The sequence below is a fragment of the Ursus americanus genome, chromosome 1 (assembly GCF_024610735.1).
Source record: "Ursus americanus isolate L20-20 chromosome 1, mUrsAme1.1.p, whole genome shotgun sequence".
In the NCBI taxonomy this organism is placed as follows: Eukaryota; Metazoa; Chordata; class Mammalia; order Carnivora; family Ursidae; genus Ursus; species Ursus americanus.
In genome coordinates, this window is record NC_142127.1 from 82,316,249 (window position 1) to 82,343,595 (window position 27,347).

The following is a 27,347-nucleotide window of genomic DNA, read 5'->3' on the forward strand; positions in this document are numbered from 1 at the left end:
GGGTTCTGAGTTTGAGCTCCACGTTGGGTGTAGAGATTACTTAAAAATAGTAAAATCTTAAAAAAGAAGAAAGGTAAAATTGGGAAAAGAAATGTTATAAAGATTGAATAGGAAGTACAAACGTTGTTATTATTAGCAGATAAAGATCGCCTGTGTGGAAAAATCCACAGGAATGCTGGGACAAACTATTAAAAATAAGATCTCATGAAGTTTACTGTAAATGAGATAGATATTAAAAACTTAGTTGCTTTCGGGCGCCTGGCGGGCTTAGTCGGTTAAGTGTCCAACTCTTGATTTTGGCTTAGGTCATGATCTCGGAGTCTTGAAATCAAGTCCCATGGTGAGCTCTGCCCTCAGTGGAAAGTCTGATTGATTTTCTCTCTCCTACTCTCTTTGCACCTGCTCCCTGCTCTCTCTCTCTCTCTCAAACAAACCGAAAAATTAAACGAACAAACAAATTGTTGGAATGCCACAAGGACTCACTGGACCTTGTCCTCTGGGCTGCTGTCTGTACATTTCTTTCTCCAGGAAGAAAAATGGCATCTGTTGCAGTTGATCCGCAACCGACGGTGGTGACTCGGGTAGCCAACCTACGCTCCCTTGGTGAGCTCTACATACGACCTTGTCTCCTCAGCTTATATCCGTACAAAGGATCAGTCTGTGTGTGAGGTGGCAGAGACGGTGTGAAGACTATCCCTTCCGTGGCTGTGACGAGTGCTCTGCCCGTCATCCAGAAGCTAGAGTCACATATTGCCGTTGCCAATACCTATGCCTGTAAGGGGCTACACAGGATTGAGGAGAAACTGCCTATTCTGAATCAGCCAACAAACCAGGTTGTTGCCAATGCCAGAGGTGCTGTGATTGGGGCAAAAGATGCTGTGACAACTACTGTGACCAGGACTGAAGATTCCATGGCCAGCACCATCACTGGGGTGATGGAAAAGGCCAAAGGAGCAGTGATTGGCAGTGTAGCAAAGACCAAGTCTATGGCCGATGGCAGCATTAACACAGTCTTGGGCAGTGGGATGATGCAGCTGGTGAGCACGGAGTAGAAAATGTGCTCACCGAATCAGAGTTGCTGGTAGACCAGTACCTCCCTCTCACTGAGAAAGAACTAGAAAAAGAAGCAAAAAAAGTTGAAGGGTTTGAGATGGTTCAGAAGCCAAGTTATTCCATTAGGCTGGGATCCCTGTCTACCAAGCTCTGTTCACGTGCCTACCAGCAGGCCTTAACAGGATTAAGGAAGCCAAGCAAAAAAGGGAAGAGACCATTTCTTAGCTCCATTCCACTGTTAATCTGATTGAATTTGCCAGGAAGAATATACATAGTGCCAACCGGAAAATTCAAGGTGCTCAGGATAAGTTCTATCTCTCCTGGGTGGAGTAGAAGAGAAGCATTGGCCATGATGATACAGAAGAATCCCACTTTGCTGAGCACATTGAGTCCCGTCCTCTTGCGACTGCCCACAACCTGACTCAGCAGCTCCAGACCACGTGCCACACCCTGCTGTCTAATAGCGAAGGTTACCACAGAACCTCCAAGGTCAGGCCAGTCACTTGGGGGGGGGGGTGATGGCTGGTGACATTGACCCAGAGTTCTGCAATGCTGCCTCCTTTAAGGAAGTGTCTGACGGCCTCCTCACTTCCAGCAAGGGGGAGTTGCAGAAAATGAGGGAGTCTTTAGATGATGTGATGGATTATCTTGTTAACAGCAAGCCTCTCAACTGGCTGGTAGGTCCCTTTTCTCCTCTGCTGACTGAATCTCAGAATGCCCAGGACAGCGGTGCACAGAAGGACACAGCAGTCTGGAGGCCCAGCGGCCTGAGCACAGAACACATTAACGCTGTCCTTAATCACCAGTACATGGGGCAGCCAGCCAGAGGAGACTTTCTGTGATGTTGAAATTAACCTACTAGACAACTCGGAATTGGGGAAGCAACTAACTAGAGAAAAGGCCCTCAGTTGTAGTCATTTCTAACTGGATTAAGAGCTTTACAATTTTTGGGGCGCCTGGGTGGCTTAGTTGTTAAGCGTCTGCCTTCCGCTCAGGGCGTGATCCCGGTGTTGTGGGATTGAGCCCCACATCAGGCTCCTCTGCTGGGAGCCTGCTTCTTCCTCTCCTACTCCCCCTGCTTGTGTTCCCTCTCTCGCTGGCTGTCTCTCTCTCTGTCAAATAAATAAATAAAATCTAAAAAAAAGAAAAAGAGCTTTACAATTTTTGGCATTAGCAGATGAGTTCTGTTGTTTCCCTGGCTGGTACGAAAAGAATGATAGGTTGGTCAGAGCCTAGCCAGGACTCCCAGAAAGTTTCAGTGCCTTTGTGGTCGCATCCTTTTATCATTGTTGCTGTTTGTTTGTGTTGAATAAAAACACCTTCATATGGGTTGTGGTGTGGGTTGGTGTCTGCTCATCCGGTCTGAGCAGGCTTCATCTCACTGTCTCACAAAGCATGACTGTACAACTTTAGTTTTTAAAATTTTTCATGAAGGAATGAGTCCTATAGATACATGTGAGTTTATTGCGTCGCATTATAGCTATAGTGTTTTAAGTATGATAATGGGTAACATTCTGCAGCTTGTGAGCTGCTGACTACAATGCATCAGTAATCCTGGGCATGGAGTTCAAAGGGCAGAACGGTGGAGTTTAAGAGTGGAACGGTGTCGACAAGGGCTAGATACTGTTTTCTTGTATTGCTTTATATGTCTGTTCCAGTGGTGCTAATTAAGTGCTTCATATAACACTGAAGAATATCTGTAACTGGGTGCTGATAAATTCTGGCTGCCATGTGTCTATGGAACACCTGGGTGGCTTCAACTAAGCCTTTTATTTTTCTTAAGGCTCCGGTTTTTCCTGATGGAATGACCATGGCTGTTCTATTACAGGTGCTCAGCTCAGTACCAGATTAATTAAAACTTGTTTAATTAATAAATTTGTTAACAAATAAGTAAACTCATAAAGTGAAGAGCTTAGTTTAAGGCCACGCTGTGTTGCAACCTCCAGAGTTCACATTCTGTAATACTTAATGCTAGGACAGAGATTCTCGCCCAGCCGCACAACCAGATTAACATTTATAAAATGCATTTTAGAATAAAACCAGAAGATGGCAATAGAGTAACATAAATCTAAACAGTAGAAACATTTTATGTAGTTTTCTGTAGCCTTTGTCCTTCAATATGCTTACATTGACTACTTCTCCAACCTTTGTCTCAAAATTCCTGCAAATAGCTTGTTATGCAAGTGGACTGAAACGCATTCTTTTAAAAAAAAATAAGCAAAGAAAGTCAGTGACAACAAAACCTTACATAGTATCAGCATTCTCTTGTTCTGTGCAAAAGAATATCCAGGACCCTTTCTTAGCCAGGCAAGTTTTCATTTCAAAAAGTTTAAGAACACAAGAGGGAAGACTCTGGAGAAAACACACAGGAGAGCAATCAAGAGACTTGCATGTAATTGCTTTCTCTTTCATTTCTGAGGTGTAATATAACATAATTGTTATGTACTTGGGCTTGCTGAAAGATTTGGGTTCCATCCTGATTTTACCGTCTATAGGTTCTGTGATTATGGGCAAGTTTTTCTTTCTGAAATTTAATTTTCTCTTCTGTAAAACAGGAGTAATAATAGCTGTTATCTTGTGCTGATATGGTAAGGATTAGATGAAATAACATTTAGCTCCGTGTCGGGCATGTAATAAGAAGCTAAAAAAATGCTAGCTATTCTTCCCACTAAATTTGAATGGAAGAAACTTGCTTTGTACAGTTGACTCTTGAACAACACAGGTTTGAACTGCACAGGACCACTTATGTGTGGATTTTTTTTTCAATAAATACAGTACAGTACTGTAAGTGTATTTTCCTTATGATTTTCGTAACATTTTCTTTTCTCTTATTGTCAAAGTACAGTAGATAATGCATATGACATTTAAAATATGTGTTAATCAACCATTTATGTTAGTGGTAAGGCTTCCAGTCAGTAGGAAGCTATTAGTAATTTAGTTTTGGGGGAGTCAAAAGTTATATGAAGATTTTTGACTGCATGGACGGGGGCCGGGGGGGCGGTCAGTACCCCTAACTTCCACATTATTCAAAGGTCAACTGTAGTTTAAAAAAAAGTTCTACCATTAGATTGTGTCACACATTCTTTGTTGCTTCCTAAGTATGTAATTGAAACAAAAGAAATAAAAATTTGCAGGAACAGGTTGCATGTATCTCTTTATGGTGGACATTAACTACTCCCATTATGTCAGAACTAGGTAGAGTCTGGTGTTTTTTTATTTAGAGTGTTTTCCTTTCTTTGGCAGATACATTATCCTTAACACAGTGCATTCAATCTCCTCTAATCCGTTTGTCAAGTAAATGCAGGCTCATTTCCACTCATTGATGATGTGATTATAGCTTTATAGAGCAGGACTGTGTGAAGTGATCGTATTTGTGTCAGTGATGGTAGTAAAAATATCAATAAATGGAGATCTTTCCATTGCTGGACCTTAGCTATCTGGTACTATATAGGAATAGATTAAGTTTTGCATTTTAATTTGCATAAAATAACAAACTGCATTCAGATCAGCAGAGCGGCTCCAACCTATAACTTGAAAGAGAGAGAGAAAGACAGAAAGGCAGAGACAGGGACAGAGGCACAGAGAGAGAAATACCATTAAGGATGACTTGCCTTCACAGAAGCTGTGAGTCTGTAGAGAGAAATGAGCACCATCATTGATAATTTCTTTCATAACAGTCAAAGTAGAGAGTCAATGAAATTTTGTACGTAGAATTATCCCATTGACTGCCTTTATAGACGTGACATTACCTGTATCCTGTTGTTTTTTCCTCTCTTTGAAATCCAGTACCAATAATTGATGTTAAGTGCTTTCCATTTAAATACCAAAAATCTACCAAGCCAGAGGTTTTAATTTTTGGCTGCACATTACTGATACTTGAAGGTTTTAAAAATGCCAGAGTCTTATCCAGATTTCTTAAATTAGAATTTCTACAGACAGGAATATAAATTATTTTTTAAAAAGAGTTTCCAGGTGATTCTAATACGCATTTAGGATTGAGAACGACTGAACTAAGTATTATTAGTGAGTGTGAATTAGTGAGACTAGCACGTCTAGCTTGGTCCTTTTATTAATTCTCATCCCATGTGTTCCACTTTCCTCAGCTTTCCCTCCTGTACCTTTCAGCAGACCAATCCTACTTAACCAGATCTTGTTCATCTGATGGGATTTCCTCAGTTTCCCTCCTTTCTATTCTCCACTATGCCTCTACTTCTCAAATCCGGTTCTCTTCCCTTGTCTCAAAGGCAGATGTGTCCTTTTTTTCTCCCCCAAGCTCTTCTCCTCCACTTCAAACTCTCCTACTTCCTTCAGGACCAAGCTCCTTCAATGATTCTCTTGCGTCTTGAATTTTCAGTTCAAGCTCTACAAACTTGGAGTGTCCCCTATGCCAGGAGCTAGGGCTACAAAGGAGAATGAGATAGTTTAGTGAGGACAGTCAAGAAGCGGAGACAAAAATACAGACCTAGTTATACTGTGGTGTGATTTGGACAACAAGGGAAATATGCAAAGAGCACAAGTAGCAAAAAAGGAAGGTGATTGCCATTTTTTTCTGTACCTAATCCCTTCTTTTCTGGAAAAAAAAAAGTCAGTTTTGCATGATTCTAAATGGCAATTACTTTTTCTTGATGTTGAATTAATTGTCCTTTTCTTCCATGTCTTTTCTTTCATTGCCATGTTTCTTAAAAGGGTAACTTATATTTTATGTCTTTAGTTTCTTAACCTTCTCTTGCATCCGTTTTTACTGCTAACATTTTCTAGACAGTAGCCTGCTTTAAAATAAGCGGCCTTCTCAAGAGTATCACACATATTGAAACTCTCACTTTTGTTGGCTTCTGTGACATTACGTTCCCTTCATTCTCCTCCTGACCTCTCTGAAAGTCTTTGTCTGTTTCTTACTTAGGTTCTTCCTCTTCCTTTCATCCATTAAATAGGTGCTCTTAAATCTTCTGATCTAAAACTTCTGTCTTGGGTGCCTGGGTGGCTCAGTCGGTAGAGCATGCAACTGGACTCTTGATCTTGGAGTCGAATGTTTGAGCCCCATGTTGGGGGGTAGAGCTTAAAAAAGAAAATCTTAAAAAAAGAAATAAAACTTCTTTTTTCTATGCACTCCTTACCTTGAAGGTCTGATTGAAAGATTACTCCTATCTAGGAAATCAATCTAAAATTTGGATTTCTAGTCTAATAAACCATTAACACAATGAAGGTGGGAAACAGTATCTTATTATTATTTTCTAATCCCTAGAGCTAAGTATATTTAAACACATCCAGTAAGTTTTAGATCAATTCAGTTTGACAAACTCTCAGTATTCAGTTCTTTATTTCTAATTGTCTGATGGTTATTTCTACATGCTCTCAAAAATTTATTTTGTCCTAAAGTGATCTTTTAATTTATTCTCCTAAATTAATTTATTCACCTTTTGAACACATATGGACTGAATGATCACCAGGTACCATGTATACTAGCCACAAGGGATACATACATTGTTGAACAGAGATGATGTACTCTCCTTTCTCATAAAGATTACCCTCTAAGGGGGTTTCTGATTTATTACAATACTGTTAATCATTTTTTAGATATCTAGGCCCAAGAGAAATAATAACTGATTTCTTCTCATTCATTTGATTAAGCTTTAATACTTTTGCCTTCCTGATGGCTCTAGCATCGCTGGATTGTTGTGGTTCTCTCCAAATTGCTTTTCAATGTCTTATTGTTCTAAAAATATTCCTAGAGCCCCACTCTGAGCATTTCATGTTTCTGTTTGAATATCTTCAGTGGTTTTCATTTCTCTTCTCTGCTCCAATACTTTCAGTGGGTCAGAACCCATAGGCCAATCTGTGGGGTCTTCTTCAGTAACATCCCGCCTCCCTTGACAGCATTTTCTTGTGCTACTGTCTTTTAGTACACACCTGTTCCAATCAGAAGGGTCTCTTTGGTGCTCCCTAGGCACACGTTTCACCTTTTTTTTTTTTTTTTTAACCTCTGGGCCCTTGTTCTTTTTTTTTCCTTTCTCTTGGGCAGTTTATTTAGTTTTTTATTCTTTTGATTTTAATTTATTTTGTTATTTAAATTCAGTTAATTAACATAAAATGTATTAGTTTCAGAGGTAGAAGTCAATGAATCATCAGCTGTATATAACACCCAGTGCTCATTACATCACATGCCCTCCTTAATGCCCATCACCCATTTACCCCATCCCCCACCCTTCTCCCCTCCAGCAACCCTCAGTTGGTTTCCTATGATTAAGAGTTTCTTATGGTTTGTCTCCCTCTCTGACTTCATCTTATTTCATTTTTTCCTAACTTCCCTATGATCCTCTGTTTTGTTTCTTAAATTCCACATATGAGTGAGATCATATGATGATTGTCTTTCTCTGACTGACTTATTTCACTTAGCATAATACCCTCTAGTTCCATCCACATCATTGCAAATGGCAAGATTTCATTTTTTTAATGGCTGAGTACTATTCCATTGTGTATATATACCGCATCTTCTTTCTCCATTCATCTGTCGATGGACATCTGGGCTCTTTCCATAGTTTGGCTGTTGTGGACATTGCTGCTACAAACGTTGGGGTGCAGGTGTCTGGGCCCTTGTTCTTGCCATGTGTTCTGTGAGATGTGGCCTCTTCTCCTTTTCTTATTTATTGGCTACTAATTTATTTATATTTATATTTACATAAATATATTTATATTTATATTTATTTATATGCCACTCAGTTCAGCTCAAATGCTTCCTTCTTTCTGATCCCCTTTGCCTCTGTACAACATAATGTCCTCTACTTGGAAATTGCTATGAAGATTGCTGTTATCATTTTCCCCCCTAGAACTTTGTGGTCACCCCCTACTGCATCTATAATATATGTCTGTACTTATTTTTTTAATAATAATTTTTTATTATGTTATGTTAGTCACCATACAGTACATCCTTAGTTTTTTTTTTTTTTAAAGATTTTATTTATTTATTTGACAGAGAGAGAGAGAGACAGCCAGTGAGAGAGGGAACACAGGCAGGGGGAGTGGGAGAGGAAGAAGCAGGCTCATAGCGGAGGAGCCTGATGTGGGGCTCGATCCCATAACGTTGGGATCACGCCCTGAGCCGAAGGCAGACACTAAACTGCTGTGCCACCCAGGCGCCCCCATATCCTTAGTTTTTGATGTAGTGTTCCATGATTGTACTTATTTTTCTGGTAGCAATATGAATATATAAGACCAACAGCTCCAATTCAAGTATTTTCTACAGACATCTCCTTTTATTGCTCAAGCTCAATAAGTTATTGCATATTTTTAGGTATTTCTATACTTTTTAATAAGAGGGATAAAGTAAAGAATGTACATTGCTCATGAAGAGACTGAGTCACAATAATGCAGTATATGTGTTGTTTTAATAATCTGAATTCATAAAGTTAGAATTGCATTGTGGGCCTGTAATGTTCCATGTAGTCAATTAGTAGTATTTTTAGTTTACTTATTATTTCCATTTGAAATTAGTAGGTATTAAGAAGCCAGCATGTACATTGAAGTGTTCAAGAATAAAGGAGTATGATATCTGCAACTTAGTCCCTTGCGTGTGTGCATGAGAGAAAATGATGTAGAAGTAAATGTAGAAAAATGTTAATGAGTACAAACATAGTGAAGAATACATGGGAATTCTTTATACTATTCTTGCGACTTTCCTGTAGGCTTGAAATTGTTTCATAATAAATTTAAAAAATTAATCTGGGACATAAATATCTTTCCTCTAGTTCTTTGTGTTGAAGATAATGCCCAAATAAGTTCCCTTGAATGTCAATTAATACGATTTAAAAACTTTTTAAAAAAGATTTTATTTATTTGAAAGAGAGAGGGAGTGCACATGCACACATGTGAGTGAGCACACGCACACAAGAAGTGGGAGGAGAAAAGGGAGAAGGAGAAGCAGACTCCTTCCTGAGCAAGGAGCCTGATGTGGGGCTTGATCCTAGGACCCTGGGATCATGACCTGAGCTGAAGGCAGACGCTTAACAGCTGAGCCACCCAGGCACCTGAAAAATCTTACAAATTTTAACTCTAAAATTTCTTTTAAAATTCTTTAAAACTCGGGGCGCCTGGGTGGCACAGCAGTTGAGCGTCTGCCTTCGGCTCAGGGCGTTATCCCAGCGTTATGGGATCGAGCCCCACATCAGGCTCTTCCACTCTCCGACTCCTCTTGCTTGTGTTCCCTCTCTCGCTGGCTGTCTCTATCTCTGTCAAATAAATAAATAAAATCTTTAAAAAAAAATAAATAAAATTCTTTAAAACTCAAATTTTAACTCAAAAGAGTAATGAAACACGTTTCTTTAACATTTAAAGATAACTTGGATGGCTATTGTATTTTTTGTATCATAAGTAAACAATAAATATTTTTCAATAAATAGTGGCCATCTACTTTGTGCCATCTACTTTCATAGTGCTGAACACAGTCCCTGCCCTTAGGAAGCTTACATTCTGCTGTGGGAGGGAGGTGCTGAAACAAGTAATGAATAAATGATGGTATATCTGAAGATGGTAAGACTTAAAGGGATAAATGAAGCAAAACAAAAAGGTTAGGTGGTCAAGGTCGGGGATAGGGTTCATCTGAGCAGAGATTCAGGGGAAGTAAGGTTGTGAGCCAAGACTGTAACCAGTGAAGAATTGTCCATGTAGGAGAATAACAGATATAAAGACCCTATGTGCTTACTATGTTCAGGAAACAGCCTGGGGACTGGACTAGCAAGAAGAGAATGTGAAAAAAGGAAAATGATTAAGGGATGAGGTGGGACAATGTAAGACCTTATAAGATATTGTAAGGTCATTGGCTTTTACTCCAAGTTAGCTGGAAATGGATTGGAGAGCTTTAAGCAGGGGGTAAGATAATTTCACTTATATTTTTTAAAAAGATCATTATGGCTGTGTTGTGGAGAACAGATTATAAGATGGGTAAGAATGGAAGTTGGTAGAGGAATTCAGAGGCTATTGCTATAATCCAGTTGAGTTATGGTAGCTTGAAAACTAGGGTGCTAGCATTAGAGGTGGTGTGAGAAGAGGTCAGAATTCGAGTCTATTCTGAAGATAGAGTTGATAAGATTTGTTAATAGATTGGATGGGACAAGTGAGAGAGAAAGACCAATCAAGGGTGATTCCCAGGTTTTTCACTGAGATGGGGAATACTGTGTGAGGAAGAGGCTTTGGAGGGGGAAATCCGAATTTTATTTTTGGATATGTCATGTTTGAGGTAACTGTGAGACATCCACATGAAGAGGTTGATCAGAACTTAGATATATGAGCCTGGAGTTCAGGGGAGAGAACTGGCCTGGAGAATCAATTTGGGAATTATTAGCATATAGATGGTATTTAAAGTTATAAGACTGGATGGGATCCCCTAGGAAGTGAATGAAGAAAAACCAATGACTGAGGTTATGAGAACATGTGAACTTTGAGGAGATAGAAGGGAAACCATGAACGTGCAGAGTCCTGAAGTAAGTGTTTCAAGGAGGAGGAGTGATCAATTTTGTCAAATGCAACTGATCCATCAATTAAATTGAGAACCGAGAATTCAGTTATAAAGTGAGGATTAAGTATTGCTGTGATCAGAGCAGTTTTGTTGGGGTGGTGGGAGTAAAAGTATAGTGGGTTCAAAAGGGAGAATTAAAGGTGAGGAATTAAAGACAATGAGTGGAGGCAATGCTTTATAAGTTTCTCTGTAAAGGACAGCAGAGAATGGGGGAAGAGCTGGAGGGGAGAATGGGATCAAGAGGGTTTTTTAAAACATGGGAGATATTATAAGTGTGTATATTGACAGAAATGATCAAGTAGAGATTGAATATTAATAATGCCAGTTGTGGAGAGATTGTAGAAGCTATGTCCTTGAGGAGCCAAGAAGTGATGGAATCCACACACAAGTGAATAAGGGGGCCACAGCCAGTTTTTCCATAGTAACTGGAGAGAAGACAGAGTGTATGGGCACAGAAGCATGTAGGCTTGTAGAAAGGTGGGGAGAGCTTATGGAAGCTCTCTCTGGTTTATTCTATTCTGTCAGTGAAATAGGAAGCAAGGGTATCCTCTGAGCGTGAGATGAGGTCGGAAGTGTTCCAGATTTGAGAGAAGAGGAAAAACTGTGAATAATCATCCAGAAGAGAGAGAAAGTAAATGCCTGAGGGAAATGTAATAGTTTTGCTAAACCAAGGGCATGTAAGTCATGAATTTAAATTGAGACCAGTCACCAACACTGTTTTTCCAGTCACTCTCAACTGTGCAAAGTGTCACAAAGTAGGCTGAGTGATGTATTTCACCAAGGATGAGGTTTGGACATGTGAGTACTATAGACAACAAAAAGGGTGAGGAAATTGAAGAGGTCTGCAGGAGTGTAATTATAATTGTAAATCATGGAGGGCACCTGGGTGGCTCAGTCGGTTGAGTGTCCAACTCTTGATTTCAGCTTGGGTCATGATCTGAGTGTCCTGGGATCAAGCCCCAGGTTGGGCTTTGCACTCAATCGGGAATCTGCTTGAAGATTCTCTTTGCCTCTCTCCCTCTGCCCTTCCCCTTCTGCCCCTTCCTCTGCTCTCACTCATGCATGTGCTCTCTCTCTTTAAAATAAATAGATGTTTAAAAAAATTATAGATCATGGAAGCTAAATTGGATAAAGTGTGAAGTGAAGACATGAAAGGGTGAGAGACAATGGAGAATCAAATGGACATATGATCTGTGGACTGTGGAGTTGTTGGGTCAAGCTACCAAAGAGGGTGAGGTGGAAAGTTAGGGAGTGCTCGGATGCAAAGTTAGGGAGTGCTCGGAAGTTGGAATTTGAGATTTTGGAGGGTGTATAGTGATTGGTAATAGCAATGTCTGAGGGCATGACCATGTGAGTAGGTGGCTGAGACAGGGTTAGAGGACAAGATCTTTGGCATGGAAAGGACCAGGACACTGTGAGGTCAAAATGTTAGAAGAATCATTTGAATGGATATATGAATCCTCAATACTTGTGACAGCGAGTGACCTAGGGATCTGTAGATGACTACAGCAAGGAGGGACAGCAGCTGACATGGCTTGATAGCAAGAACTTAAAAGCTGGAGTATTCTAGGGTGGAGGGAGAATGTTCTGGAAGTGGCTCACCTTATCTCTAGACCTTGCATAGGTGATTCAGTGTGGAAAGAAAATAGGTATTACTTGCAGGGAAATAGAGTTCTCAGGGGAAGGTCAAATTTCGGTTAGAGCAAGAAGACGAGGGGAGCTTAAAGAGATTGAGGATATACTTTCTTACCTCCCCCGCCCCCCCAACTGTTCAACGCATTTTCTTTTAAGAGATTAACAGTTGTTCATTCTACCACAAACTGTTTTAAGAATGTTGCTGTCCATCATTGCTACATTAACTTCAGACGAAATGTTTATGAAGTAACCTATATTTTCCTCATGAAGCACAGATTTTTGTCAATAGAAAGTTTAGTCAAATTAATAAACTGTAATGTAAGACACTGAACCAATTTATCTAGAATGCTTATGTAAGAACAAGATTTTTTTTTTTTTGTAGCTAGTCAGATGTTCTGAGCGTAATTATCTGAATAGATAAAGAATAGTATTACTTAAAATAAGACAGGAATAATAGGATCACGTCTGATAAGTAGTCGCCTCGTCTAAAAGGACATGTTTTTCTTACCAAATGAGGATACACATTTATAATTACATGGACTGACTTTCAAAGGAGACATCCGAAGAATGATGACTTCTTTTGGATTTAAAACTCAATTTGATGCACATAACAAGATGGACCTCAAGGAAATTATTCTGAGTGAAAAGAGCCAATCTTGTATGATTCCATTTTTATGACATTCTTGAAATAACACAATTACAGAGATTGAGGGTTGGAGATTTGGAGAGGAAGTTTTGTGGTTATGAGATAGTTTTCTATTTTGATTATGGTAGTTTACATAAGGCTACACATGTGACAAAGTTTCATAAAACCACATGCACGTACACGCACACACACACATAAATGTGTGACATCTGAATACGCTCTGTGGAATGCACTAATGTCAATTTCCTGGTTTTGTTATTGTGTAGTAAGTGTGCAAGATGTTCAGTATTGGGGGAGAAAGAATGAAGGATTTGTGGCACTTCCCTATATATTTATTTGCAACTTCAGGTGAATCTACAAATATAGTTTACAAAAGTCCTGCTAGGTCTCCAAAGAAACACACACACACACACACACACACACACACACAAACATATCATAAGAATCCGTGGATGCCTAACTCAGAAATGAATAGTGAGTTGTGTAAGAACTGTATCCAATTGAAAAGTAACACAAAGAACCCTTTTCTGTTTTCATGCCTTGTTTAACACGAACAATTGACTGATATTCCAGTTGACTTTCCAACATTTAACAGACTAGGAAATTGCTTTTAATACTTTCTACGCATTTGTCTTATTAGTTCATCATTATCTAGCTTCCCCCCCTACATTCTTGACATAATTTTCATTGGAAATGGGTTCCATAAGCTCTATTATGTTTATCCGAAGAATTGTTAATGCTTCCTTTTAGTAGGCGATGATAGCAGTGTAGTCCATTGTTTTCCTTTTGCCCTGACTCTATGGAAGTTCAGAGCTAGTATGTAAGAAATACAAAAAGATTTACGTACAAGAGCAAAAGGAATTATTTTCATACATCAGTAAATAAACCAGATAAATATATTCTTTTAAGATATTATTTATTTGAGAGAGATTGAGTGAGCGAGAGAGAGCGAGCATGCAGGGGGAGGAACAGAAGTGGAGGGAGATGGAGAGGGAGAGAATCTCCAGCTGAATCAGCACTGAGCCCGCTCTCAGCCTGACATGGGGCTGGACTTGGGGCTCTACCACAGGACCCTGAGATCATGACCCTGAAGTCATGACCTGAGCCAAAACCAACAAACACTCAACGGACTGAGTGACCTAAGCACAACATTAAGATAAATGTTATCTAAATGTCGTTAGAAGTAAATGAGGAGTACTCTTTCACTTACTCTGACTGGTTCTTCTGTGGCCCTCTCAGTTTTAGTTTTTCAGTAATTAACTGTACTTTGTTACCATCTCTCATGCACAAGCAGCCTACCTCTTTGCTCAACACTCTTTCAACTACCAGAGTACCTCTTTTTAGGATAATTTATGTCTCTTTCATTTCTCTAATCAGCTTGAGGAGAAATGAGAAAGATATCTACAGCAAGTCCTAGGAAAGAACCCAGATTTTCTTAAGGCAATATATTACTCTATCTGTTGGCAAGACTAAATTCAAGTATTTGATTGATTCTGTTTCTTTAAATCGTCATACTCATGGCACCCTGCTCAAATTCATATAGCCAGTTGACATGGATCCAGGGCTTGGCACTGCCCCTTCAGTGCTCTTTCATATGTATCATGAGGTTGGGAGATGAATTGTTTATACACATGCACATTGCTGACATTAGCAACTCGTGTAATAATTTTTAAATGAAAGGAATAATTATCCTTTGAAATTTAATTGTAATAAAAGTGCTCCTTGAAAATGTGATGCAGTAATGGGCAGATATATGTATATATGTCTTTTTCTCTATTTGTATATTAAAATAATATCTCATTTTAGTAAGAATCATTACATGAAGAGCCTGTCATTATAAAATGTTTTCTAGGTCCTTGTGGATAGCAGATGGTAACAATGATTTACATTTATCTAGTGCTTTTATAGTTTCTCAAATATTTTCATTTGGTATTCATAACAACCACGTGAAATAAGCAGAATGGATTTTGCCATCATTTTATGGCTTAGAAAATTGGCCATGGCCAGAACCAGTGGCAATGCTAGAGTTAGAACCCAAGTCTTTTGATGTTAAATTTTGTTCTCTTCTCATGAAATCAAAGTGTTTCTCAAGCCACCAAATGTTGCCTAAAGACTTGTGGAGGAACAAGCTTGTATCTCTATGCTCCCTACCACCCCTGTGTCGAGGACTGGCCCATCTTAAGGGCAGAACAATGCAAACCTAAGGTGAATGTGGGCCCTGGGAGTGTAGCTAATATCTGACAATATTGATTTATTCTTACTTCAATTTATGGATCAAAGTATTATTCAACCTATCAAATATTATTTTATAAATGATTTTGTGAAAAATTACATCAAGCATTAAGACACCGTACAGGACTATTTAATGACAGTAGGATTGTAGCTTCTGTCTAAGGGATACTAATCTATATCTGATCATATCTGGTAAATTAGTGGAGAGGGATTTCCAGAAGCTCCTTTGCACAAGGACCCAGGGGCCTTCCGGGATCAGTCGTTGAAGAAAAATGGAGTTGTGCACAATGCATTTGATTAAGTAGGAAAGCCATGATTCTTGGTTCTGAGAAGGTGGAGAGAAGGGTGATTCTGAAACTGTGTGGCGTCTGTCACTTGGTTTGGTTCCCAGCCCCACCCCCACTATAAATAGATGCCTGTGTCCTAGGCTGCTGCCTTGTAGCACTGTTGTGCAAACTAGGGAAGGGCACCTCCTTTGGTCAGATGTAGCCCCAGGAGTACAAGGCTCAGGGGCTCAGCAAGATAATGTAGCCTTTGTGGGAAGAAAAGGGCTCTTCGTCCTCCAAGGAGATTTAGTCTCTCACCAATAGCTTGGCCAGAAGTGTCTGCACTCGACTCTTCATTTGGGCACAAACTGTATTCTCTTATACAGTTACCCATACAGGCCCTATCTGGGGAGGTTATAAAATCATACCTTAATAAGAACTAATTTCATTTAGACTATAGAATATTGACCGTATCAGCAGCAGTGTGTAGGGACCCTTAAATAGAACTTAACATAAGGGGAGAATGGCATTGTCTCCTACTTTTAAATAGAAAACTGTGTTGCGTTGACAATTAAGAGACTTCAGTGACTCAGTGGGGGCAAGGGATAGTGGTGCCAGCAGACATGGCCAAATGCAGCAGATGCACAGGGGCAGATTGTGGGTGTCCAGCAGACAGACTGGTGCCCAATAGGTGCCTGTGGAAAATGGCAAGTACACAACAGATTTGGTAGTATTCAGCAGGTGCCATCAAGCTAAGGTGCATGGTGCTTTATACTAGGTGCTCAGTTAGGCAGTGGTGGAGGTCAGCAAGGATTTGCATGCACATCTGTGAAAAAGACCTGGGGACTTCCAGAAACATTTGCTGGGGGCACAGTGAGGCAGTACCCTGTGTAGGAGTTTAGAGGTATTGCCTTGACAAGGTGGGGAGTTGGGGGGAGGAAACATTAGTGATATCTGGGTTTTTACTATTACTGCCTGCCCATCTGTTTCCACAATCTGGTGAGAAGCCTGGAGTAACTCAGGTTACACAAATAAAACATTAGAGATACACTCCTTAATGCAGCTCATCCTTAATATTTTGCTTGAGGTCAAACATTACAAGAATTTTAGAAAAAAATATCTGGTCCAATTTCATTCTTATAGGAATATTATATTTTTCTTTTCTGGGAAAGAAAATTTGATAGGCTTAGTACTTTTGTACAAGCCACATCCAACTGATCCTATAATTAATTCTTAATATAAGAAGGAATGCTCCTCCACACCCCATAAATAACCTTAATAAAAGCAAGCCAGCTGAACAGGTGCAAATTGACAAGGAGGTGATGGGGGGGACTCATTGCATAAGTGATGCACGAATAATAGGCTTTAGAATTTAACTGACTGGTCAAATTCAACGAAGAGGAAAATGACTTTTTGGGAGGTGAGAAAATCACTTAGAAAAGTTCTTTTGGTATTTGGTTGAGTAATTAATTTTGCAGAGAGATGCGCGCCACAGTGCAAAGGCGCCAGCATAGCTGCACAGCCATCATCGTCATCTTCGGGGAAGGAGGTAGGATAGAAAGAAATTGTAGTCCCAAAATAACCAGGCTTTTGAGCGGGCTGGCCTTGATGGGGTGCAAGCGGGAGACATCTTCATTCAGCCTCACTAGTCTTCTTGAGTCTCTCTGTTGACGAGCTTCCCTCCTGGATCACATCCTCCACTTTTGATAGATTTTCCAGTCACTCTTACACAATAAAAACATTCCTGTTACTTTCAGTCAGTATATTAAAGCATTTCTTAAAGGCAGATACAGCACTCTTCCCAAGAAAAATCGTACTAAATATAGTTTTCTCCATCTCATTACATAAAACATGAGTGGTCTAGTTAAATGAACAAGGAAATTGGAAGTTGTGAAAAATGATCCCTTCACTTGTTGACTTTGTCCCCTGTCCGAGGCTATGTGCATTGGATCAGAGGAGTCTTCCTAACAGAGACCACCTCCGGTTATCAATTATTTAATGGTTGTCCTCTTCCAAAATAGCAGTATTAAGAGAGAACCACCAGTGCATTTGCTTTACATAATTAGAGCTTGCAAGGTGAGATAATAAGTGTCAGTAATTAAGTAAATTGGGACTTTTTCCTTGGAGGAGGAGAGCTTTTATCCTACTTTTTGAAACATGCTAATCCCACTTCCACTCTCCTCCACTTCAAAGGCTTGGGTCATTGCAATGACATTGTCAGAGAGCTGCCTGCTGCCCGTCCTGCAAGCTCAGCTCGGCTCTGTTGCTGTATACCACGCAGAGTCACTAGATACCAACTTCAGTTCTTCCTGTTTTTGGATACAGGCCATTGTCATGCCTTTATAGGTATTTGTTAAGATACCCATTCTTATTTTCCTTTCCAACATTATTTTATCCCTGTCAGGATAGTAACACGTATCTTCAGGACAATCGACAACCAGGTGACTCCCTGAATGTTTGTAATTAAGGTAAAAACCACCATAGCTCATGCCCTAAAATGTTTTGTTTTTAAAGATTTTATTTATTTATTTGTCAGAGTGAGAGAGAGCACAAGCAGGGGGAGCGGCAGGCAGAAGGAGAAGAAGGCTCCCCGTTGAGCAAGGGTCCCAATGTGGGACTCGATCCCAGCACCCTGGGATCATGACCTAAGTCTGAAGGCAGACGCTTAACTGACTGAGCCATCCAGACATCCCCATGCCCTAAAATGTTTTATATTCAATTACAGAGAGACCTTTTGGAGAGAATTCATCACAAATATTTAAAGAAAAGTTAACCAGAGAAATTAGAGATGGTTGCTGTGATATATATTACCTTCTAGTCGTATTTATATGATATGGTATATTACCTATATAATATATATGTATTACCTGAAGCAAAACTTACAACATAGAACCATAAGCTGCTTGTGATCATCAGAATAGTAGCCTACACTTACAGAGTAATTACTGTCTATGCCAAATGCAGACAAGATCATGAAATCCTCACCATTCCTGGGAAGGTGGTTTTATCCCTGTTTTTATAGAAAAGGAAACAGAAATTCAGCAAGATTAAGTGGCTTCCCTGTAATTTCATATCTAAATCTTTCTGGCTTTTTAGCCCATAACCTTCTAACACAACAGCCTGCCCAAAGAGCAAAACAAATGCAAATAACTTTCCTTAGTACTTTATAAAACGGTAAGCAAGCCATCATTTGTTCAGTAAATATTTAATTTATATTTATATATTCAACCTCATTCCAGAAAGGATGAGGAAGCTTATCGAAGCAAGCATTGTAAACTGAATAGGCTATCAAACTAAAAAACAAAACAAAACGAAACAAAACAGTAGGTACAGGGAAAATAAAAGCAAAATAGGTGAATCAAAAGAGATAAAGTTACTATAAAGTGTGTACAAAGCTGTATTGCAAGTGTGGACCCAAAGACTCACATAATAAAAGGAATGTTCTTTGTCTTTTAGTCACAGTATTTGCGTTATACTAGTTTCCAGTATTTCAACATGTTCTTTTACTTTGTAATCAAATATCTAGTCAACCAACACAAGCCTATGGAATTGAGGCTGACTTGCTGCTTTGGTGTACTTACTAATTTCCATCTTTGTTGATTTGTTTTAAATTTATGGAGTCTGTGCTTTGTATCAATATTATAAATATTTTCAGTTTTCAGTTTTGAACTCTTTTTTATAGAATATGTACAAAATGCAATAAATATTCAAATAATTCCAGAAAGACAGAGGTGCAGGCAGTCCACTGCACAAACTCAGATAGTGTTGCTGGCCAAGGGTAAACTGTTAGTTTGGTAGGAAATGACAGAGAGACAGGTGGAAGCAGCCATTTGACTAGTGGCCCAAAACCAAAACAAAAAACAAAAAGCAAAACCAAAAAAAAAAAAACAAAAAAAAACCCCACCCCATTAATTTAGCATATGAGAAGTGGTTAAATTCACTGAATAGTGATTAAAACAGTAAGTTGCGCAAAAGTTGAACCTCAAAGACTCATACACAGAAACTCATCACAGAATCCTTCTGGCACAGTTGCCGAAAGTGGGTTGCAAATGTGTCTGATAGATCATGGAAGAGAGAAAAAAAAATCAGTTACAGGTTTTACAGTGTCATGAAATTAGAAAAAAATCCATTGTCCAAGACTAGTTTTCAAAGAGAAAACCTATGTATATGAATCCTTAATCTCTCTCCCTTTAAGAGTCAAGAAGATGCCATTTTGGAAAGATATCGTCAATGGGGGTAATTGTTTCTTATTTTCTACAATCTCTCTAATATAAAGTACAGAAATTTGTCACAAAGACAAGATTGACTTCTAAGCCTACCTAGGAGTCTGGAAACAAGTTTGTTTTAGGTACAGATTTTTTAATTTGTATTTAAGCTTAGCATAGTTCGAGAGAGAAATAACACACATGAGCAGGTGATGGTGCCACAATCAAGGAAGGATGGCTTGGGATTTTAATTCAGTCCTGGTTATATATAGGTTATTATGAAGGGACTTTCAAGTGCCAGTTTGGTCTCTGAAGTAAGGACACCCACAGTAAGAGAGTCCATTTTATCCTCATTATTACTCTTTTGAGGGGTCTTCATAATTTCTGTTATGTTATTAGGAGCCTTATCAATTTGATTTTTTTTTCAGTTGGAACAGGAAAAAATTAGAATTTTGGTTGTTTAGAAAACTTCAGCTAATTCTCTTTTTATCTGGGTTTAGCAAACTCAGCAAATAATATATGTTAAACTCTTAGCCTAAAGCCATGTGAATTTCAAGGGAAATTAAATCTGTTTCTGATTTAGTTATACATTACTCATTGAATTATTATTTGGTAGAAAATGCTTGATGTCCAGAAAACTTATGAGCCATTTTATCATCTTTTTATTTGATCCAGGAAGTTGATTTTCATGGATAGTAAATAAAGTTTATATCTGGAAAGATGAAACCATGAAGTCTGTCAATATGGTTATTATAGTTTATGCCACCAGTCTTTCCAAACAGACTGATACGGCTTAAAGTAAAAGCACTTTCCATAGGGCAGTTAAAAATAAAGGTAAAAATTGAGATAAAAAAGTTGTAAAGAAGAGAAAAAAATCATTATATCGGGAGAACTGTAAAATATATTAAGTTTGTTCTGAGCTTCCTGACTGCCAAGGCAAAAGGCAAATCAAAGGGTTTTACGTGAAAGCAGTCAGACACTTTCATCCTGGACAGTGCACACATCACATTATGAGAGCAAAAGCTAAGCAAAGAAACCAACAAACCTGGAACCCCTTGTTTAGCAATAGATCTCAAAAGATGTGAAAACTTGAGCCTTCTTGCAAAGTACTTCCTAACAGAAATGGCTTCCTCCCTGTCTTTTGAAATCATGGGAGAAAATTGCTGTGTTTTTGTTTTGTTTTGTTTTGTTTTTTAACCATAAACAACTAAAAAATGAAAACTGGGTAATTTGGTAGTTATGTGGAAATTTTCATTAAATATTGAATTTTTATATGGATACCTAGTCCTTTTAAAACCTAAACTTCCTTGCAATCTCTTTTGCAAGTAAATTGTCTTTTAAAAGTGTTTTCATTGCCATGTCTTCTTTTTGACATTAGTTCTACCATTATGTGATTTCAAAATTAAAGGAAACATTTATTTTGTTTTTAATTACTAATTACAAAAGCAATGTACCCCTGCTATAAAAAGTCAAGAATGCCTACATAGGGTAAAGATAACACACAAACAAACAAAAATCTCATTATTATACAAATATATAAAATCTCATTATGTCTACATAACGATCAACAGCGCCTCTTTCTTTATCTTTTGAGTGTGTGTGTATATTTTGTAGCATAAAGTTTTATTGTGTTTTATTTGCTAAAATTGATAGAACTTGAAATTGGAATATTGAGATAAAAATAAACTGCAGAGATGCACTAATTTTACTGGATTAAATATTGGTAGGTTTTATTTGCCATGTGATGTTCAGGGGTTACAACTTAAGGAATTTGACAGATAAATTCTGAACTCATATATTGGCAAGGGAAAATATAGGAGTAATTTGGATTACTTGTCAATGGAGAAGAAACCCTTTTTGGAATTAAAAACAGGAAATCATTGGGTTAACCTGTACTGAGTTTTTTCTCAGCTTTCTCTGGTCTTCCCTGGTCTTTGTGTCTCCAGCCCTCCCCTTCCCTTTGTGCTCCCCATTTCCTCTTCCCTACTTTAGATTTCTCTATAGCATTATAGCCTTCTAACTTCCTATATTATTTATTTATATATTTGGTTAATTATCTACTTTCCCACCAACAGAAAGTAAACTCTGGAGGACTGCTGTATTTTGATGTGTTGTTCATTGGTGTGCCTAGATAGAACAGGGCCCAAATGAACAACTTTAAAATGTGGTCAGTTCAGTATGGACCTTATAATATTTGACGTTATTGAAAGGGACTGATTTGATGAAGAGAACTCCCTAGACTCTCAGGAGCTGCAAATTCATGGCATGCACCCTGCTACTTCCCCATCCTATCTTATGGCAGATTTCACAACAATTCTTCTTCTTTTTTTTAATCGTTTTTTTTTTTCTAAGATTTTATTTTTTTATTTTTGCAGGAGAGAGAGTGAGTGAGTGAGCACGAGGGGAGGGGAAGGGCAGAGGGAGAAGCAGGCTCCCCACTGAGCAGGGAGCCTGATGTGAGACTCAATCCCAGGACCCTGGGATCGTGACCTGAGCCGAAGGCAGACGCTTAACCATCTGAGCCACCCAGGCACCCACAACAATTCTTTAAATGCTAATCAATCACAGCATTATTTCCTATTGAACTTGGACACAACTACATAATGTTGGTTAAAAAAAGTGTTCCAGACAAACACTACCAATCAAAAAGATTTTGTGCCCATTTGCTGTCTTCTTCTAGAAGGTGGTTATATACTTCAGGGTTATCTTACCTATAATTGTAGGACTTTTAATTTATTAATACATTCTTACGTTCATTAATTCGTTAATACGTTGACTAAACTTTTAGTGAATTTAGTACCTGTTGAGTTTTGTTACTCACCTAAACATCCAGGATACGAATGTCAGTAGGATATGTTTTTTACCTTCAAGATTAAGGGAATGGAAGACATTAGAGATAGTTCCATTCATCTATTTACTCATGTTTTTAAAAATACTTATTTAGTAATGGTGCTGGGAAAATTGGACAGCTATATGTAAAAGAATGAAACTTGGGGCGCCTGGGTGGCTCAGTTGTTAAGCGTCTGCCTTTGGCTCAGGGCGTGATCCTGGTGTTCTGGGATCGAGCCCCACATCAGGCTCCTCCACTGGGAGCCTGCTTTTTCCTCTCCCACTCCCCTTGCTTGTGTTCCCTCTCTCGCTGGCTGTCTCTATCTCTGTCAAATAAATAAATAAAATCTTAAAAAAAAAAAAAGAATGAAACTTGACCACTCTCTCACACCATACACAAAGATAAACTCCAAATGGATGAAAGACCTCCATGTGAGACAGGAATCCATCAAAATCCTAGAGGAGAACATAGGCAGCAACCTCTACGATATCGGCCACAGCAACTTTTTTCATGACACATCTCCAAAGGCAAGAGAAACAAAAGATAAAATGAACTTGTGGGACTTCATCAAGATAAAAAGCTTCTGCACAGCCAAGGAAACAGTCAAAAAAACTAAGAGGCAGCCCACGGAATGGGAGAAGATATTTGCAAATGACATTACAGATAAAAGACTAGTATCCAAGATCTATAAAGAACTTCTCAAACTCAATACACGAGAAACAAATAATCAAATCAAAAAATGGGCAGAAGATATGAACAGATACTTTTCCAATGAAGACATACAAATGGCTAACAGACACTTGAAAAATTTTTCAAAATCGTTAGCCATCAGGGAAATTCAAATCAAAACCTCATTGAGATACTACCTTACGCCAGTTAGAATGGCAAAAATTGACAAGGCAAGAAACAACAAATGTTGGAGAGGATGTGGAGTAAGGGGACCCTCTTACACTGTTGGTGGGAATGCAAGTTGGTACAGCCACTTTGGAAAACAGTGTGGAGGTCCCTCAAAAAGTTAAAAATAGAGCTACCCTATGACCCAGCAATTGCACTACTGGGCATTTACCCCAAAGATACAGACGTAGTGAAGGGAAGGGCCATATGCACCCAAATGTTCATAGCAGCATTGTCCACAATAGTTAAATTGTGGAAGGAGCCGAGATGCCCTTCAACAGATGACTGGATTAAGAAGATGTGGTCCATATATACAATGGAATATTACTCAGCCATCAGGAAGAATGATTACCCAGCATTTGCAGCTACATGGACAGGACTGGAGGAGATTATGCTAAGTGAAATAAGTCAAGCAGAGAAAGACAATTATCATATGGTTTCACTCATTTATGGAACATACGAAATAGCAGGGAGATCGGTAGGAGAAGGAAGGGAAGAATGAAGGGGGGGTAAACAGAAAGGGGAATGAACCATGAGAGACTATGGACTCTGGGAAACAAACTGAGGGCTTCAGAGGGGCGGGGGGTGGGGGATTGGGATAGGCCGGTGATGGGTATTAAGGAGGGCACGTATTGCATGGAGCAGTGGGTGTTATATGCAAACAGTGAATCATGGAACACTACATCGAAAACTAATGATGTACTGTATGGTGACTAACATAACATAATAAAAAATGTAAAAAAATATTTAGTGCCAACCATGTGTCAGGCACTGTTTTACACTCTGGGAATAGGGATATGTTGTAATGCAAACAAAGGATTTTGCTATATTATACATACCATAATAGATCAGGGTGCTATAGGCTACACATTGGTGGGTGTTTGTGGGTGGATGACGTGAGGAAAGGTCAATGGAAGAGGTGATAAGTGACCAAAGCCTTAGACGATGTGAAATAATTTTTCTAAATAGGAACTTTCATAACAGTTTCATGAGGTGAGGATTATAATAATAACCACCATTTTGTTTATATAGATTTTACAATAAATAGCTCTTACATAGTCACTCTATGTTGCCTCATTTAATTCACACAGCAGGGCTTCCTAAGTATGCTATTTTACATACAATATAATCAAAGTTACCCATCTAGGATGTGATGGAAAGGATTGAAGCCTAAGTCTGAGCTCTTATGCAATGTACCATTTAGCAGGATTGTGAGGAAGAGTAATTAAGAAGAAATACCAGGAGACAAAACTGAAAAAGTTCTTAAAAGGTCTTGTGTGTCTTGATAATCTTGGAATTTTATCCTCTAGGCAGTGGGAAGTTATTGAAGATTTAACCCAATACTTCATATAAACCCAGGGGATAGTACTAAAGAAACCAAGAAGAAAAATATGCAGGTGTTTGCCACATGCCAAATAAGTTACATTCTTAATTTATTTTAATTCACAAAATAATCCTTTTAAAAGATATTTTGTGGAAGACAAACTTGAGACTTGCAAAGGTTAAGTAATTGCCCCAATGGCCACGTAGCTATTGCTGCTACAGAGGTAGGCATGGTAGGTTCAGACCTAAGCCTTGCCCTGTCCTGTACGGCATCCTCAATTCTTCCTAAGAGCATCTAACCGATGAGGGTGGAAAAGTAAGCAAGAGTAAGTCCGTGTTTGCTCTTTGGACATTTCTGCTGAGGTGTAGTTCAAATGAACCTCACTTGTCGTCATCAAATATTACCAGTAAGCACATTTTTATACAAGTTATGGGTGAAGTCTTTAATATATATTTTTAAGTCTAAATATAGTTTTGCTTTTCTCTTTTAAATTCACTTTTTTTATTGTACCACCAGGCATTATTGATTATCACCTCTACTCTTCTAATAGCGTTATACTTATTGTCACCCTACACAATGAACATTAGAAGATGAGTTGATTTTCTCCTTCACAGGTTGGAGGAAGGCAATAGGTAAGGATAATCTTTGTCTTTTTGAGGATAGAAAGAAAAACCCAACTTATTTGCTACCGGAATTTCTCTTTGCCACCTATGTGATTACTGACAAAGGAATTTACTGCTATTTTTTTTTAAAGATTTTATTTATTTATTCAACGGAGATAGAGACAGCCAGCGAGAGAGGGAACACAAGCAGGGGGAGTGGGAGAGGAAGAAGCAGGCTCATAGCGGAGGAGCCTGATGTGGGGCTCGATCCCATAACGCCGGGATCACGCCCTGAGATGAAGGCAGACACTTAACCGCTTAACCGCTGTGCCACCCAGGCGCCCCTACTGCTGTTGTTTTTTAAAAGTTCAAGAAGATGAGGAGTATTTCTACTAATTTTTTTTTTTTGAGTAGTTCTGGGCAACCTCAAGATCTGTCCCTGAAAAGTCTGAGCTTTGTCCCTTCTCACAAGTCCACCTCTATGTGCCCGGGGCTTACTCATCAAACTGTAAAATTGAGATCTTTGCCTGAATTACTCCATTATTTTGTTCTTCCTTAGTTTCAGTGACCTTGGTAATTTAAAGGAGTGTAACTCTTTAGTCTGGACTCCAGATACTTGCTGTTTAATCTCCTCTTTTCTTTTAGGGTATAGACATGGTTTGCTAAATAAATCTATAGATTAACAGTTTCCACTGGACTTAGAATTTAAAGGAAGATATTCTTTCTCCATTCTATTAAGTTCCAAGTTATATTTGCCAGTATAGAAAGAGACACGTAAATATAGTTAGAAAAAGATATACTAAGAGTTCTTTTTGATGTAATGTTTCTTGAGAAATATTACCATGAAGTCTAAAAAGTCAATTTTTATTTCCCCAATTTAATAGTCATTGTTTATTTTATTCATAGAGGAGAATAAATTAAGTTCCCGTGCGTTAAGTTTCAAATATACTTTGAAGCCCAAAATGTATATTACATTTTTTCAGGAAGGTAACTTGAAGGTAGTTAAAAAAACAAACTTGAAAGTATTTGCTTATGCAGCGTGGGCTTTCGAAAGTTATTTTTAAAGACTGAGGAATTAAGCACCTGTCGTTTTTGCCAGCTGGTGTAGATGTTAAAAATTACTGTCACTCTTCCACCCGCTACTCTATTTTGCACCTGCTACTACTTGAGTTATGGGCATTTCACACATGGTAATTTAATAAGGTTAAGTCCCATGGTAGTGTACAAGATGTTATTCCACTGGGGAGTTAAAGCAGTTTTATAAGGTCTTGAGGGAAAAGCATTAAAGCTGAAGCTTGAGACTAAAAAGTTAGTACCTTGTAGATATTACATTTTTCTAACTGAAAAATGTTAAAGAAGTGTAGATGATGGGAAATTTCATTACATATTCAAAACAAAAATGAGCCTTTTATGATTGGATTATTTATACCAGTCAACTTCTCTGCACGGTGACATTCATCATTTTTACACAAAACATTTTTTTATCGCCTAATGTGACAACCAAATATAAATATATATTGAAACCTAATGCTGTTCAATATGGTATTCATGAGCCGCATTTAGCTACTGAAATCAATTAAAAATTTAATTTCACAGTCACACTAGCCACATTTAACTAGTGGTTACCAAATAGGACAATGTACATATATATACATTTCTGTTTTTACTGCAAATTCTATTGGACAGTGCCCTGAGAAATTTCCAAATCCTGATCTTAGGCAAACATGACCTCGAGGATCTTGAGACCATGGTGAATTTTCTTTAAAAGAGAGATTGTGATCTCTCGACATCACCTTGGCTACAAAAGCATAGGTCAAAGTGGAAGCTGTTGGTTACTGGAATCTGAGTGACCTTGGCTCAAGATGGAAGGAGCACATTGACCCGAAGTGCCCAACATCAGGAAAAAGTTCCATTTTCCAAAAATGGAGATTTTATAATCCTATATGTTACGGATATCTTTTTAGGGAGTGGGAGAACTATTTATCACTTTCTTCTGCATAGTTGACTCTTACAAGTTCTGCCTCTGTTCTAAAGAAAAAGTGATACATGATAGCATTATGAGATGGCAAAGTAAGTTCACACTCTGAACTTTTCTATCCATTGGTCTTACCATTTAGGACATGTATTAAGAGACTGACCCTAATTCAGGGAT

General features: G+C 38.5%; 1 long non-coding RNA gene and 1 pseudogene across 3 annotated transcripts in view; both read left to right on the plus strand.

The window, feature by feature from the left end:
• Positions 1-27,347, plus strand: part of LOC123798267 (uncharacterized) — a 174,859-nt gene that overhangs the window by 48,283 nt on the left and 99,229 nt on the right. The window lies entirely within an intron of this gene.
• Positions 532-7,005, plus strand: LOC148110811 (perilipin-2 pseudogene; annotated as a pseudogene).